Source organism: Tiliqua scincoides, chromosome 7 (assembly GCF_035046505.1).
Source record: "Tiliqua scincoides isolate rTilSci1 chromosome 7, rTilSci1.hap2, whole genome shotgun sequence".
Lineage (NCBI taxonomy): Eukaryota > Metazoa > Chordata > Lepidosauria > Squamata > Scincidae > Tiliqua > Tiliqua scincoides.
The window spans coordinates 53,192,241-53,208,808 of record NC_089827.1 but is presented as its reverse complement, the minus strand read 5'-3'; the positions used below and the strand labels follow the sequence as shown (position 1 = coordinate 53,208,808).

Below are 16,568 nucleotides of genomic sequence, written 5' to 3'. Positions count from 1 at the left end.
TCATTCTTTAATGGTAACATTTAATTTAGCATTTTGCTCATTTTTAAGACATCTGTCAGCACAATCCTAACTAATTTCCTGCACGGCAATGCAACTGTGTCAGCACGGGATACACTGCATCCTGTGGGGGAATTTTGTCTACTGGAGGTCTCCTTGGGGTAAGGAGACATTTGTCTCCTTGCTCCAGGGTAAGCCCATGCCAGGCCACCAGGTCTACTCAGACTTGTGCCAGCTCTAGAGCTCTAAGATCTATATCTAAGTTGTTAACTCTATGGTTGGTACAACTCCATGTGGACCTGGGTTGGGGAATTGAGGTTGGGAAGAGGCTTTGGATTCTACAGTACAAAGGGAGAGCACCACCCCATTCTGCCCACCCTATTTCACTGACACCCCACCTCACTCCCACCCCGTGTGGACATATTGGGGCTGGCAGGTGTCAGGAGTCCACTGGTGCGTGGAGCTGATCGCTCACCATTAGTGGCAGTGAGCTGTTCACGACTTTCACTACTGCTAGAAAGCTCCTAGAGCCGCAGGAAGACTTGTTCTGTTTGCACCAAGCACTAGGCCATCATTCCCAATAGAAGCACTAAGGTGGAACCTGGGAAAGACCCTTGCCTGAAATTCAGGAGAGCTCTTGTAAGTCAGCATAGATAATACTGATGTAGATGAACCAATGCTATGGTCAGAGTAAGTAGGCAAACAGCAGCCCACCCTGTGGCAAGTTCAGCTTTAGTGTATTTCAGGAAAATACATTGTCATCAAGCATCTTACTGCTAAGTAGATAAGGAAGCAGAGACAGAAAGAATATGAAAGCAGACCAGAAAGGATGGGGTGAAGTGGGCAGAATAGAAAGCTTCTCTGGGCTCCCTAAGGAGCAGCTGAGGAACAAATCAGAGAGGATGTGTAAAATTTGCAAATGTCTGTTTATTTCAATCCATGATTTATCTCCCAGTTCTCCACTCACATCTGTGACACGAACACCGGCGGATCTCCCCCTCTTGCTCATTCCTCCTGCCTCTTTGGATTCAACAGACTTCAAATTCAATATTTAAGGGAGGCTCCTCTGTTTGTGTAGTCTGACAATGAAATCTATATCTCTATTCACAACATTTAGTGAATTCATAAACCGGGTCGATATCAGCCTAATGGTTATTTCATCTCTCTGGGTCGATGGGAAGCTGATGTCTGGAATACAGATGGATGTTTGCTGGATGGGAAACGCTAAGACCCCTGTCACCTTGGATAGCCTAGTGATGAAAGGATGGTAAATTAATGCCACAGGCAGGGAGGCCGACCTCCAAGCAGAATGGTACAAGAAAAGAAAATCAGTGTGAAATGTCAGATCCGGATTCTTCTGGCTGGTCTTGGGTAGAAAGAGAAAGGGAGTAAGTCAAGAGCGTGAGAGGCTTGGTATCCTTTGCGGAACTCCTCAGCTGCTGTCCTGCTGTCCAGCTGCTATGCGTCTTCCAAGCCCACAACTGGAAGGACATCACAAAACACACTCTGAGATTTGTTTCATGAAGGCTGCAACCTTATGCATGCTGATGAGGAAATACGTCCATTGAAATCAGTGGGACTTAAATCTGAGTAAATATGCACAGGAATGTGCTACATCTGGGCTCTCCAAATGCCAGCCGGTGGGCTGGATCCGGTGTCTGGAGATAACCCTCCCACCGAGTGAGCAGTGCTTACACTTCTGCCATGCTTCTGCTGCTCCTGGCATCCGATCTCGTCACAAGGACGCTCTGGGCAATGGCATCTGCCCGGACATCCTGTCGCAAAGCCTGCTAGGGCTCTTGGCAATAGACGCAACTGCCTAAAGCGTCCATGTGACAAGATCGTGCCAGGAGCAGCTATAAGCGCTGGCTGGGATAGGGAGGGCTTTTCAGCTGCAGAGTTATCTCCTGTTTGGAGACCTGTGTGCTATATTGTAATCAAAGAGGGACTGACTTGAAGCGGGTGAATCTGATGTCTGGAGGATCTACAAATTCATGATTTTAAACAAGTCAAAACGCTAGCCCTTCATTCATTCATTCATTCATTCATTCATTCATTCATTCAAAAAATGAATGCCCCATCTTTTTCCAAATGGACACAAAGTGGCTTGAGATCAAAAGCTTTAAAGCAAAGATCACTGAAAAACAAAAGCAAATCAATAGCAACCAGTGCCAGAAAACAAACGCTGGGAAAGGGAAACAACAAAATTAAAACAAGCAGAGGAGACTGAATAAAATCTAGTGAAACAATGAAGTCTTCAGCCTCTGCCAACCTATTGACAACGAGGCCATCAGCTATACTTCATGTGGGAGGGGCTTTCATGGACAGAACTTTCTCATGCGTCCCCCCACCCGCTGTTCCTCAGACTATAGTGGTCTAATGTGGTCAGTATCTCATTCCTGTTTATTTCCTTGAATTCAGGGTGTGCAGGAGACACACATCTAAATATGTGGTGAGTGCCTGCCTGGAAAGCAAAAGGGCCAGACCAGTAATGTGGGCTGATCATAGGACAAGATGGCAAGAGGCCACAGGCCACATTTTGCAGTGAATCAGGGAATCGCCTTCCCTTCCTGAATGCATCCATAGAGCTCAGCGCTTCAGATCTGAACAGCACCATACCTCTCAAATGTAGATCCAGATCCAAATGTAGATCCAGCCCCAGATTCTGGAACAGCATATTTGGTGTTGGTGACCAAACTCGCCACCCTGGACTCCTGAGTTTGGAAGGGGGGGGGACCACTTTTGCAAAGCGAAGGAACAGATTCACCCCACCAGTGGTTCGCACCAACCCCAGGACTGAGCTCAATCTAGGAACAAGCATCCCAATAGATACTGCACCCTCAGCTGGGTGGGAAGACAAAGGCAGAACCAGTGGCATAGCTGGAGGGGGGCAGAGCACTCAGGCTGGCAGCGAGGCGGGCAAATGGCCCCTCCCTTCGGAGCCATTCCCAGCAGGGGGAGCAAAACAGAGCCGGGAATGATTCCTGCCGGGAATGACTCTGAAGGGAGGGGCTGCTTGCCTGCCCTGCTGAGGCTCCCTGCTAGAGCGCGGCGCCCCCCTCCAGTTATGCCACTGGGCAGAACCCAGCAGGGGTCCTTCATTGGCAATAGAGGATCGCCTCACCTAAGAATCCCATAGGAACAGATGGGGCAAAAATATAAGAACATAAGAACAGCCCCACTGGATCAGGCCATAGGCCCATCTAGTCCAGCTTCCTGTATCTCACAGCGGCCCACCAAATGCCCCAGGGAGCACACCAGATAACAAGAGACATGCCAGATAACAAGAGACCTCATCCTGGTGCCCTCCCTATAAAAATCTATATAAAAATCTATAAAAACCCTTGGTTGTAGAGCCTTGTGTTCTTTGTTTTCCCTTCCATGCTAACCGTTTATGCTTCCTCATCTGTTGCCTGATGTCCTGGCTCATCCAGGTTCATCTGGCCATCAGCAGACCTGAGGGACAGACTTGCAGGATTTAGAAGACATTCAAAGTCAGTGGGGAAAAGACGCTATTCTTGTTCTTGGTTTCCTATAAGAGACAATATACCCCTTGTGAGCAGTTCGTTGGTCTCTGATTATGGATTGCTATCTGTCAGGTGAACCCAACATATCCTATTTTACCCCTCATGAGGTGATCTGGTGGTTGGTGGTTGGCAACCTTCAGTCTCGAAAGACTATGGTATAAGCCTACAGCACCCAGTATTCCCAGGCGGTCTCCCATCCAAGTACTAACCAGGCCTGACCCTGCTTAGCTTCCAAGATCAGACGAGATTGGGCATGTGCAGGGATCTGGCCCCTTGAGATCATGCCAAGAGTGGTGGTGGTGGGGGCACTATATATGGTAACTCCTTGAGAATGTTTGATCACACTATATTTTGAATTTTCCACTGAACAACCCCCTCCTCTATAGTTTGCGGTACTGGGATAAAGAGAACTGTAGGAGACATACTCAGAGTTTCAAAGGAGTTTTTAATAGAGACATTAACAAGAAAAAGCAGACACTTTGTGCTTTTATTAAACAAACTCCCAGTCATTATGTTCTTTTTCTGCTTCTCCATAATATCACTCTTTTTTCTTTATTTAGCTTCCGTTTTAACTGCTTGAGCTTGACACGGTGCATTTATATTCAGCTGATAATAAGAAGGTAACTTCTTTTAAACAGTTCATTCGATTACTTCTGCTTTCTGGTGCCTGTCAATTACCGGTGTTATGAATGTTACCGATTAACTAGCATCTCTGTCGCCAGCATATATCAAAACTGCCCACACACCACTGGGTCAATGCCTCACAGTTCTTGATTCTTGTGAAAATTCCAGTGGTGTGCCTAGTTCGCTGTTGGTGCTAAATTATGTTAATGGAAAAAAACAAAGGCTGGATCTTCACACTGGCCCTCTGGCTGAAATGTACCAATAACCTTCAGCCCCCTTCTCTGTTGTTCGAGTGCTAGTTACTCTGTGCAAAAGAATTCTGCAGCCCTCCCTGGACTAAAGATCCTTTTTATTTATTTATTAGTAGAATTTATATCCCGCCTTCCACTCCAGAAAGGAGCACTCAAGGCGGCTTTTTGTTTCCCTTTCAGGAAAAGGCATCTCTTTAAATATCTGGTCCTCAAAGAGCTTTATAAATAAGTGGATGAGAACAATGCAGTGTCCTTGATAGCCACTTTGGAGCTTGGAATCGTGACCTCACCGGAGAACATGGTGTTCCACTACTAGTCAGGGTTGACAACACTAAGGGCCCAACCCTACTCAACTTTCCAGTGCTGATACAGCCATGCCAATGGGACATGTGAAGCATCCTGTGGTGGGAAGTCACAGAGGCCTCCTCAAAGCAAGGAACATTTGTTCCGTTACTTTGGGTTGCACTGTGGCTGCGTTGGTGCTGAAAAGTTGGTTAAGATTGGGCCCTGAGTGTCTCAGCAGTCCTGTGTAGTTGGCCATAAAGTGCAAGCAGCTTTACACACACACACACACACACACACACACACACACACACACACACACCCCTGTTGAACTACCACCTCTCTGCGTCTGACCAAACCTACCACCTCTCTGCGTCTGACCAAACCTACCACCTCTCTGCGCCTGACCCCCATGCGCTGGAATTTTTATTTGCATAGGGGTCTATACAGTACATGCACATCTCAGGACACACTGGCTCAGCCTGTGATATTTGTGCACTTCATTTAAAGGCTTGAACTGGACATACTATTCTTATTCTTATTAATAACAATATTTATACAGATACTACATGCATTGGGTGTCTGCCCCTAAAAGCCTCCAACACATTCAGTGAGTGAGAGGTTGAGATTAGTGGGAAGAATCCATTCCCTTGTGTACACAGCTCTTCTTCCACACCGATTCCCTTATTAAATCCATGGAATGGGAAGAGGAGGAGGAGGAGAGGCAGAAGTGAGTAAGCAGATAGCCTGCCCCACTAATCCACCATCAGAAGTGACTTCCCCCATCAACCTCATGGACAGGCTAGCCTGTCCATCATCATATTTACAGTTTTGCTCTTGCCTTAGTCTATGAGGGATCTGTTCTGTCTGACTTATACAGCAGACTGCTTAAATTGCTGCTCGAATGTAGAGTAACATTTTGAAAGGAAACAAATCCTGGGTACATCAAGGTATGCCAGAATTCAGCAAGAAGCTTTTCTCATCATATCATGTGTTGATGGAACAGGAGAATGTTGCTAGAATTAAAACTGTGGTGAAAGATCTGTTTCGAGTTATGAGATCTGTTGATTTTATGATGTTGCAAGTTTACTCAAGGATTATAGAACCTGACAATTTGTTCAACAATATTAATGATTTGGCATAGCAATAAAAAGAACTGGGAGGGTTTGGGGTTTGGGGGGGGGAGGAGTGGTGTTTTGTTTAAAGAAATGCAATATATAGTTGAGTTTTTCAGGTTCGCAGAGCAGTGGGGATAAATCCAAAGGACCCCTGTTCTGTTTTCAAATAGGGCTCTGCTTGCAAATTACCTTTCACTAACCTCCTTCTAGCCTAGAGCATTGCTCCAGCAAGACCACGACACGAAGGCTTTGCGCACAGAGCATCAGCAGTGGTCCATTCTGAGGGTTGGCCTAGCCATGACCTTGATTGAAGCACCTGCTTCACGTGGTGAGTTAGGGGAAGCGCTGGACTGAAGGAGGGTGCCCTGCCCCTGGCATCTGCCCGCCACACCTCCATCCTGAAACTTGTGAACTGCTTCCATCAGCTCTCTGATCCTCTTCTCACTTGCAGAGAGAGAGAGAGAGAGAGAGAGAGAGAGAGAGCAGGAGAAGGATTGGGACAGCAGTAGCCCCACCCCCTTCTTTCAGCATCATCATGCTGAATGATTGCAATGGCAGAGCTACAAAAAGTAGCTGCAGGGAACCTTGTTCTGGTCGCTCACTTCCATGAGTGATCAGGACAGGATCACTCAGCTTGGTTCCTCCTCCTCCTTGCCCACCCAGCAAGAAGGCCTTGTGTGCAATAAGGAGGAGATGACCCCCCCATGCCATCTTCCATTTACCAGAGCCACCTCCTCCCTTTACCCTGCACATGCCTGATCTTGGAAGCTAAGCAGGGTCAGGCCTGGTTAGTACTTGGATGGGAGACCGCCTGAGAATACCGGGTGCTGTAGGCTTATACCATAGTCTTTCGAGACTGAAGGTTGCCAACCGCTGTTCTGTTTGAAACAGACAGAATGGGCAGGGCATGCTGGGCTTCATCATGGGTTCCATCCATCCTGTTGGTGTCAAACAAGACCTACAGGAGGAGATCGCACAGGAACTGAAGTAGAAAGTGGCTTCAGTGGGGGTTGGAGGCATTACCTTACCTCTCTGCTTCCTGAGCTCTCCATCCTTACCCACTTGGTTGCTTCCCTAAATGAGAAGGAGGAGAAGGTGTAGGCAGCAACAGCACCCCTGCAAGGTTGTTTAATTTTTTTTAAGGGTGAGGAAGAATAAAAGGGGTGGTAGATCTGCCCCATTCAGGGGGCAGATCCACTCAGGGCTCTCCAGCCCTGGCGGGTGCCCAAACTGGAAACTCCCTAATGTCGATCCTGTTTCCAATCCAATTCCAGGTGGTTTACACATTTCCTAGACAAAGGACAAGAAGCTCTTCGTACTTGCAGACAGTTAGCGTAATCCTTGTGAGCACAGTTTAATGTACACTCTGTCACAAGGACTTGCATGAATTCCACAAGTCAAGAGCATTATCTGGTAATCCGAACTGTAATTCTATCCACACCTGGATGATCTTGAGTCAGTTTAGCATTTGTCCCTCTCTTCCTCTTCCCCTTCTCTCTTCTTGTTAAATAATGCAGTGTCTTCCTGTCTCCTTAGAGAGAGATTTATCCTCCTAGAGATACCCGTGATTTAATTCATGTCGGTAGCGATTCCTATGATCGCCAGATGAAAGGTGCTTTATCAAGGCAGAATATTATTCTAATTAAAAACAAAATGGCCGAATCTGATGATTTAAAGAGTAAATACTCAGCGGGGAAACGATTAAAAAATAAATAAAAGAGTGTCACTCTCAGCCAACTCTCCTGCTTCTCAGTAGGAGGTGAGAAGAAAGAAGCAACATGAGAAGGTAGGAACAAATCTTGTCAGACAGACGATCAACTTGTTCCAAAAGCTCCCTGAGAGAAAGTTTGCATATTCTCCCTGATTTTTCAGGGCGGCTGCCTCTAAGTGCAATTAAAATAACACTGAGTTTCGCTCATGAGCCGCTCGTGTTTTTAGACAGGATTCAAAAGATGCTCCCTTGGGGCCTCATTTAAAACGCTGGTGTAATTGCAACCAGAAGGTGCAACAGGGCTACACTATACAAAGCCTTAAGCACCTCGTTATGATATCGCTTTTAAATATGGAAGTGAAGAAGATGTATTTCTTTTCTGCAGCTATGGGGCAGGGGGGTTCTGAATCCGAACCCCAGCAGGCAGGGCAGGAAGGGTTGACACTTTGCCCTTGTAGAAGATCAGAAGCATGAAATGTCAGCAGCTGAAGTTGGCTTGGCTAAGGTGGAGAAATAACAAGCAGGAGACTCCAAAACAATACCACGCACTGCCAACTGTTTATAATCAACACCTGCTGTTGGGGGATCTCAAGAAGAAGGAAACTCATCTTTACAATGGGTTATGGCTCAGTTGTAGAGCACACGTTCCAGGACTGGAATATCCCAGGATTGATTCCAGATTGCTCCAAATGCAGCTGGGGGACAACCCTGGAGGATCACCATAAGCCAGTTTAGACAGTGCTGAGCCACATTGCTAGAGCTTCTGACTTTTACCGGTTCTACTCCTCTACCTTGAGCAGCACCAGACACACTGACATTTATCAAAGGACACTTCTTGGCATGGAAAATGGGCGGTGGAAAAAGCTTTCTTGGGTATATTCTGGTGTTTCAGTCTGCTGTTGAAACCTCAGGATGGAGAAAGCCTGGGGGGAAATGGCCATCTTGATTATTGCCTAAAATCTGCCTTACCTGCCTTGCAGAACTTGGGAGAACTTGTGCTTGCCTCCATGCCCCTTCCAAACACGACCAGAGCTGTGCTCCGGAAGCCCTCCATGACCTCGGAAAGCCTCAGAAGTGCCTTCTGGTTTCCCTGAAAAACTGAAAGTGACTTCTAAGCCTGGGGAGGCTGCACACATCCTCCCTGGGCCTCAGATCACCCTTTGGACATGACCAGAGGCATTCTGAGGGGGCGAATCTGAAAGGTGTGCCCTGGGATGGCACACCTCCCAGCTACACTTCTGGACTCGTTTGTTGTCTCCAATCCAGTTAAGCATCCAAAAAAAACAGCACTCGGGAACAATGTTTATGTTACCCCATGAACACACGTCATTAGATTCTTACCCAGCAGTCCCATTCCTCTGTGACCCTCTTCAGACCTTGCAATGTGTCTGAAGTGATGCACACGCTGGCCTTGCACACCCCTATTTCAAATCCAGCCTTTTATCAGCAGACCACACTCGCCTTCATCCTCACATAAAATAATGATGTGGAGCCCATAGAATCCCATAGAGCAGATACTCCGCAGGGCCCTTTTGGGGGGGGGGAGAGGTTGCACAACTCTCCACCAAGTTAATTCTACATTCCTGCCATGAACAGGATTCTCCCCCCCCCCCCTTCGCCCTGACAGGCTTTCCCATATTCTCAGGAGTAGAATCAGTTCTTTTATCCAGCTTCAATTTTCTGCACAGGTAACCAATACCAGGCAGCCCTCCCCGTTCACTGACTTTCATCCCTTTGCGCACGCACTGCCAAGAAAGCTATGGCATGCCTATACTCAAGCTGTATAGATTTGGCTCTTTTCATCTTCACAAATCGGCACCTCCATTCTCTTTACCTCACCATTGTTCTTTCCCATAGTGCTCTCTTCAATTGTTCTATTGTTCACTTTCTCCTCCATTCAAGTTTCAAAGTCTCTTTCGGTTTCTCTTTCTGTTTTGCTGTCTGTCTGTCTTTCCACCTCTCTTATTTCCGAGGCATTATCTCTCATTGCTGGGTGAAATGAAAGCTGATATGCGGTGAAACCCAGTAAGGCTACCTTCTCCACCTTTTCCCTCTGTTTCGTTTACTCATTTTTTTTCTGTTCTTTGGTGCACTTTTCTTTTATTACAGATTCAAGCAGTGAAATTCTAGGAATTATCCTTTGAGGGTCCTGAGAGGACCACAGATTCACCACTGCCCTATGGAGGCATTTGCAAGATTCTAATCTCTGTTTATAGACTAAGAAATTCAAACTGGAACTGAAAAGTAGACTATGAATGATGAACCTGTGAGTCCTACTGTAGGTCTCACTAACAGTTTTCTAGTTGTTGTTCATACATTCCAAGATCACTTTATATATGGGTAGGGCTTTGAATATTTGAATGATAGCCAGAGAAAACAAGAGTACAGTCAGTTCTCGTTATCCACTAGGGTTAGGTTCCTAGTGGATAACAAATTAGTGGATACCAAATCATTGAGCCTATGAGAAAAATGGGGTTAGGTTCCCTTACCTGAGAGTAAGCCCCAATGAACAAAGCGGGACTTACTTCAAAGTAAGTGTTGTGCTGCTACAAGCTCAAGGATTTCCACTATCTATTATAGTGGGACTGATCTGCTCTTTTTTGAGGGTTCTTTCTGCACCTGACTTGGGAGTGCTCCTAGTCTTCCATGCTTTTGACTTGCCTTGCATGGCGCCAAAGTAGATCTCACTTGATTATTTCCTGTTCACATTACTAAGCTTTCCAAACCCCCTTTTTATTACTACCTCGTCTTCTTTTTCCTTCCTGGGGTTCATAATGTTTCCCAATTTAATAACAGCTGCAAATTTCATTAACGTGTGCTTCTCGCAGAGGCCTAATGGCAATATTAATAACTAGGAGGCTAACTGTCACATCCTTTCCTGCACAGTAGGCTCAACCCTTTGAATCAATGCTCTGTCATTTATCACCAGCATTTGATTTGGGCCCTTCTCTCCCCCCCCCCTTTTGTTTTTAGTTCATACGGCTGATCTTTTGAAAGTTCACTCCAAAACGATTGTGCAGAGCTGAAAATAAAGGGGCGCTTGGGCTCTAGGGTATTACGACATTATATAGTAACACTGTAAATTAATTTTTTTAAAAAAGGTCCCGGGTTCCTTTGTTGTCTGAAGCTTTTTGTTATGCAGATGGGTTGTGGCTCCCAGTTCGGTTCTTTTTGTACTGGCAGAAAAGACAAAAGTGCAGGGAAACCTCATTTGGGTGCTTCCAATAATGCTGATGTGATGGACTGTACACCACATCCTGTGTCTTGCGAGCAAATGGGCAAGCAACTTTTGCTGGCATTGCAATATTGTATGGGGGTTATGGATAAAAGAACACATCTGCTTTATATATGTCACCAGGTGGGCGCTTTTAATCCATGAGTTGGTGGTGGTGGTTGGCAACCTTCAGTCTCGAAAGACTATGGTATAAGCCTACAGCACCCAGTATTCCCAAGCAGTCTCCCATCCAAGTACTAACCAGGCCTGACCCTGCTTAGCTTCCAAGATCAGACGAGATTGGGCATGTGCAGGGTAATAGTTGCTGTCAACCCACCGATTTGACACAGCACAGGTTCTGAAACCGAGCTAGAAGGCCCCACTTGACCTCCCAGCACCCTCTGGTTGCATATGGGAAGTTTTCTGAGTCCCGGGGAGGCCGTGAAATGGGGAGCCCTCAGATAATTTATCAGACACATTGGAAAGGCATGCCTGGTTTTGGGAAAAACAGGAAGTACCGTATTTTTCGCTCTATAAGACGCACCTGACCATAAGACGCACCTAGCTTTTAGAGGAGGAAAACAGGGAAAAAATATTCTGAACCAAATAGTGTAATAAAATATGTCTCTCTGCTGCTCTGTTTCCATGCTCCTTAGCATATTTTACTACCTCTAGTTTAAAAGGAATTTTATATGCTAGCCTTTTCTGCTTTACCATCCTTGCACTGGTAGAATGAGGTACTGTAGTATTTTTCTGCAAGTGCATTGTCACTAAGCGATGAACATTTGCATTACCACTGAGCGCCTGCATTTGCATTTCAATTTGCATTTGCATTACCATTGAGCACAGGCAGGACCCTGGTCAGGGGCAGAAGCACCTGCCAAGGAGGCTCTGCTGCCCTGAGAACGCCTGCAGCTTTGCAGTATTCACTCCATAAGACGCACACACTTCCCCCCCCCCCACACTTTTTTGGGGGAAAAAAGTGCGTCTTATGGAGCGAAAAATACGGTACCTTTCTGACACCTCCAGGTGCAACCAGAAGGCACTTTTGGCACAACTCTGTTTGCATTTGGGGAGGGCGCAGGGGCAAACAAGGGGAGCAAGACCTCAGCAGAAGAATGCCACCCAGGGTCCTGTGACCCCTGTGACCTTTCCCCTCAGCTACACTACTGATCTCATTCATTCTTACATAAGCACACAGTACTGGGTGGCCAATCCAAAGATGAGCTTAGGGTAGGAGAGACTGCACATGCAGTCTCAAGAACTGGCGATGCGAGACTTCTGTCTGAACAGTCTGATAGCCCACTCCTATGCATGTCTACTCAGAAGTAAGTCCCTTTAGAGTCAATGGGGCTTACTCCCAGGAAAGTGTGGAAAGGATTGGGCTGCAAAGCGGCTTTTTTCAAGCTTTTTTGATTCATGGCACACCGGCAAGGTGCTACAATGGTAAAGGCACACCACCAGTTTTTTTTAATTACATTAAATTATTACCTTACAATGAATAAATACAGTTAAATTAATTCAATTAAAAAATTATACTAGTGCAATTATTACACTATTACATGACAAGGAATCTTTCAATTACATTAAATGATTCATTGTCATCATCTAACTGCCATTTTAAAATTACAAATCTGTCCATGCTGAATAAGCCCAGGAGATCCCTCAGGGACATGGTTCACTCACATGCACTGTGTGTGTGGAACATTAGGTACTCTGGCAGCAGGTCTGGTCTAGAGGGTTGAGCCTCCGTTTGCCTGAAGATAACATCCAAAGGTCGCCAGTTCGAGGCCACCGGCACCGTGCGACCTTGAAGCAGCTGACAAGCTGAGCCGAGCTATTCCATCTGCTCTGAGCGTGGGAGGATGGAGGCCAGAATGTGTGGCCAGATCAAGAAAGAAACACCTGATTGTTGTGGTTTCTTGAAAGATAGAACCTTCTTCAATTGTAAAAATCCCTACGGGGATTTAAATAGCCTGCCCATGTAAACCGCCTTGAATAAAGTCCGAGGAGAAATCTGAGGACATAGAAAGGCGGTATAGAAATACCTGTATTGTATTGTATTGTACTCTGCTCTTAGGTTCTCCAGAAGGTTGCTACACAATAGCGTAGATAGAGGGGGGCCAAAATGGTAAGTACTTCAGGCATCGCAACATTGCCATGTAAACGGCCTCTGCCGCTCACCATCAGAGCCATTCCGGGCAGCGAAATGCAACATGCAGGTGACACGAACCAAATGGCATGTCCTGCACATTGCCAACACTGCCCATAATTGCTCCAACGGCAGCTGGGAGGGGACATTTACACGGCATATTGCGGTGCCTGCAGTACTTAGCATTTTGCTCCCCCTCGAGTTATGCTACTGTTGCTACAGGAAGTGCATTATTTTTGGTGTGGAATGTAGGAATGGGAAGCAGGAAGAGCTGCTTCTTCTAAGCGCACTGTAGCATGAGGGACAAAGCAGCCACTTCTGGCCCCTTCACTGGCCACTTCTTTTACTTGTGGTCGGCAACCTTCAGTCTCGAAAGAATATGGTATAAGCCTACAGCACCAGGTATTCCCAAGTGGTCTCCCATCCAAGTACTAACCAGGCCTGACCCTGCTTAGCTTCCGAGATCAGACGAGATCGGGCATGTGCAGGGTAACAGTTGCTTTTACTTGTGCTGCCATGCCAAGGCTCCAGGTGGCCTCTTTTCCTTGTGCCACTGCTATCTGTCTTCTCTGGCCTTGCAGCATAACTGAGCCCATTTGCAGCACACCAGCTGACAACTAGTGATTTTTTATACTCTTCTGTATTCTTTCATCCATTGTCATAGATGTTATCACATTCCTTAGATTCTCCAACTTTATAGCACCAGGACCAAATATAGCACCCATATTTTAGAACGCCAATCTGTCATAAGAACAGCCCCACTGGATCAGGCCATAGGCCCACCTAGTCCAGCTTCCTGTATCTCACAGCGGCCCACCAAATGCCCCAGGGAGCACACCAGATAACAAGAGACCTGCAAGGCTTCCTGGGAATTGTAGTTAAGAACATAAGAACAGCCCCACTGGACCAGGCCATAGGCCCATCTAGTCCAGCTTCCGGTATCTCACAGTGGCCCACCAAATGCCCCAAGGAGCACACCAGATAACAAGAGACCTGCATCCTGGTGCCCTCCCTTGCATCTGGCCTTCTGACATAGCCCATTTCTAAAATCAGGAGGTTGCACATACACATCATGGCTTGTAACCCATAATGGATTTTTCCTCCAGAAACTTATCCAATCCCCTTTTAAAGGCATCCAGGCCAGAAGTCATCACCACATCGTGTGGTAAGGAATTCCACAGACCAACCACTCGCTGAGTAAAGAAATATTTTCTTTTGTCTATCCTTACACACCTACCACTGTGGTTCCCAAACTGTGGGTCCAGGAGACCCACCAGTGGGTTGTGATGTAATTTTTGTTGGGTCACAAAACTGACAGGACACTTTAGGCTCTGCACATCAAGGGTTAAATAAGATGCTACTTGGGGTGGGCCACTGCTGCCCAATCACCATTATAACTACACCCCTTTATAACTCAGGCAGCAGCATCTAGGGCCTCTAAAACGTTTGGGAACCACTGAAACAACATTACCCTTGTCCAGAGCAGTAGTATGGTTACCGGTATTGTGCCATGCATAGCTCGAAATTTGTACAGTAGAGAATTGGCATGATTTATAAGTATTTAGATGACCAGGTAGATAGATGTACCTGTTAGCTTCCCAATTCAAGCATCTCTCTCTTTATACAAGTTTGAACATGGCATTGTCCACCCCTTTGGCCTCTACATTTGGTGAACAATATTTATTTATTTATTTTCAGATTTTTATACCACCCTTCCTCCAAGGAGTTCAGTGTGGTGTACACAATTCCTTCCCTTCCTTCTGCCTTCACAACAACCCTGTGCGGCAGTTTGGGCTAAGAGATAATTAGTGAGCCAGGCTCACCCAGGAAGCTTCATGGCTGAGCAGGGATTAGAACCTGAGTCTTCCAGGTTTAAGTTCAATGCCATAACCACTACACCATCCTGGCTCTCCATCTCCTTGCTGCAAAAGAAGTGAGTGAACACATCTGGCTTGGCAGTGAGTCAAAAATCACTTCCACCTCTATTTCCATATTCCACTGTGCAAATACAAGTGCGATACACTGTGCAATACAAGGACATCTGCAAGAGGGATCTGAAGGCCTTAGGAGTGGACCTCAACAATTGGGAAACCCTGGCCTCTGAGCGGCCTGCTTGGAGGCAGGCTGTGCAGCATGGCCTTTCCCAGTTTGAAGAGACACTTGGCCAACAGTCTGAGGCTAAGAGGCAAAGAAGGAAGGCCCATAGCCAGGGAGACAGACCAGGGACAGACTGCACTTACTCTCAGTGTGGAAGGGATTGTCACTCCCGAATCAGCCTTTTCAGCCACACTAGACGCTGTTCCAGAACCACCTTTCAGAGCGCGATACCATAGTCTTTCGAGACTGAAGGTCGCCAACATATAACATATATGTGCAAATGAAAATCTCAATACATTGGACTCTTGAGGAAGCCATAGGATTTGTGGCCAGAACATGCTGTTCTTAGATTGCAAGACATACCGTGCTGTGTCCCATAATTGTAAAGCCATACGCTGCAAAATATAACCATCAAAAGCCTTTTGGAATAATGTTTTTGTAACACTTTGCTCAATTTCCAAGAATTGCATAATGTTCTTTGTTTACCAAATGTATCGCCAATATGGAGCGGACAGAAAGAGGAATTAAAAATCGCAAACAGAAGTGGTACTCAACAGGAGGCAGAAGATGCTCTCGAAGAAATTCCAAAAGCCTTAGTGAAGCAAGGAGTTGTAAGGCTGACAGTGTCTCAATTTAATTCTCCAATAGATGTTCTCCTGGACTGGAATGATGCTAATATAGGGTAGGGAAAGAACCAAGAAAGATGCATTCATTGAATAATTTGTTTTCAGCTTGGCCTCTCAACTCCATGTCAACCTGTGCCCCAGTTGGCAGAAAGGTCAGGGCAAAGGCTGACATGGAGTTTAAAAGTTTAAATGCAAGCTGAAAGCAAATTATACAACGAATGCATCTTTCTTGGTTCTCTCCCTACTCTATGTACTTGCTATGTACTCACTCACTCCTGGAGAACAAGTGTCTTTCATTTACCACCAAGTGTCTTTCTTTTCATCACCACCACCATCATCATCAACAGCCGCAATCCTAACCACACTTTCCTGAGAGTAAGCCCCATTGAACAAAACAGGACTTACTTCTGAGTAGACCTGATTCAGCTTGTGCCCAACAACTCTTTACATTTCACTGCTCAACCTAAGTGTTTTCAGTTCACTTGCGACAGTATTTCCTAGATTGCCTGCTTCTGCTACTGTCAGGCATTTAAAGGGATCCCTCTGGGATTTTTGGCCCAATCCTATCTGTTGTATGCACTGGCTGAGTACATGCTAATCTATATTCTCATCCCATTGAGAACAGACTTCAAATATCTATTTCTCATGTTCCAACACATGTTCTAGAAGAATGCCTAAGCTGCTTTGTTTTAATGATCTACAAAGGCCATGACAACTGCAAGTATTTTTTTAAAAAAATAATCCTGCTTTCCTTTCAAGTATGGTTGCCCAAAGCTACGAGTTATTTCATTGCAAGGGAGGGCACCAGGATGCAGGTAACTTGTAGTCTTGTGGACTCTCTTTGGCATTTGGTGGGCCACTGTGAGATACAGGAAGCTGGACCAGATGGGCCTTTGGCCTGATTCAGCAGGGCTCTTCTTATGTGCTTATGTTCTTATATCGGAATTATGGCACAATCCTATGGTTCCT

The 16,568-nt window shown here is 46.0% G+C and overlaps 3 pseudogenes; all 3 read right to left on the bottom strand.

Annotated features, from left to right (window-relative positions):
* Positions 1–3,684: 3,684 nt before the first annotated feature.
* Positions 3,685–3,801, bottom strand: LOC136658150 (5S ribosomal RNA; annotated as a pseudogene).
* Positions 3,802–10,937: 7,136 nt separating this feature from the next.
* LOC136657815 (5S ribosomal RNA) lies at positions 10,938–11,057 on the bottom strand (annotated as a pseudogene).
* Positions 11,058–13,263: 2,206 nt separating this feature from the next.
* Positions 13,264–13,383, bottom strand: LOC136657925 (5S ribosomal RNA; annotated as a pseudogene).
* Between the last annotated feature and the right edge of the window lie 3,185 nt (positions 13,384–16,568).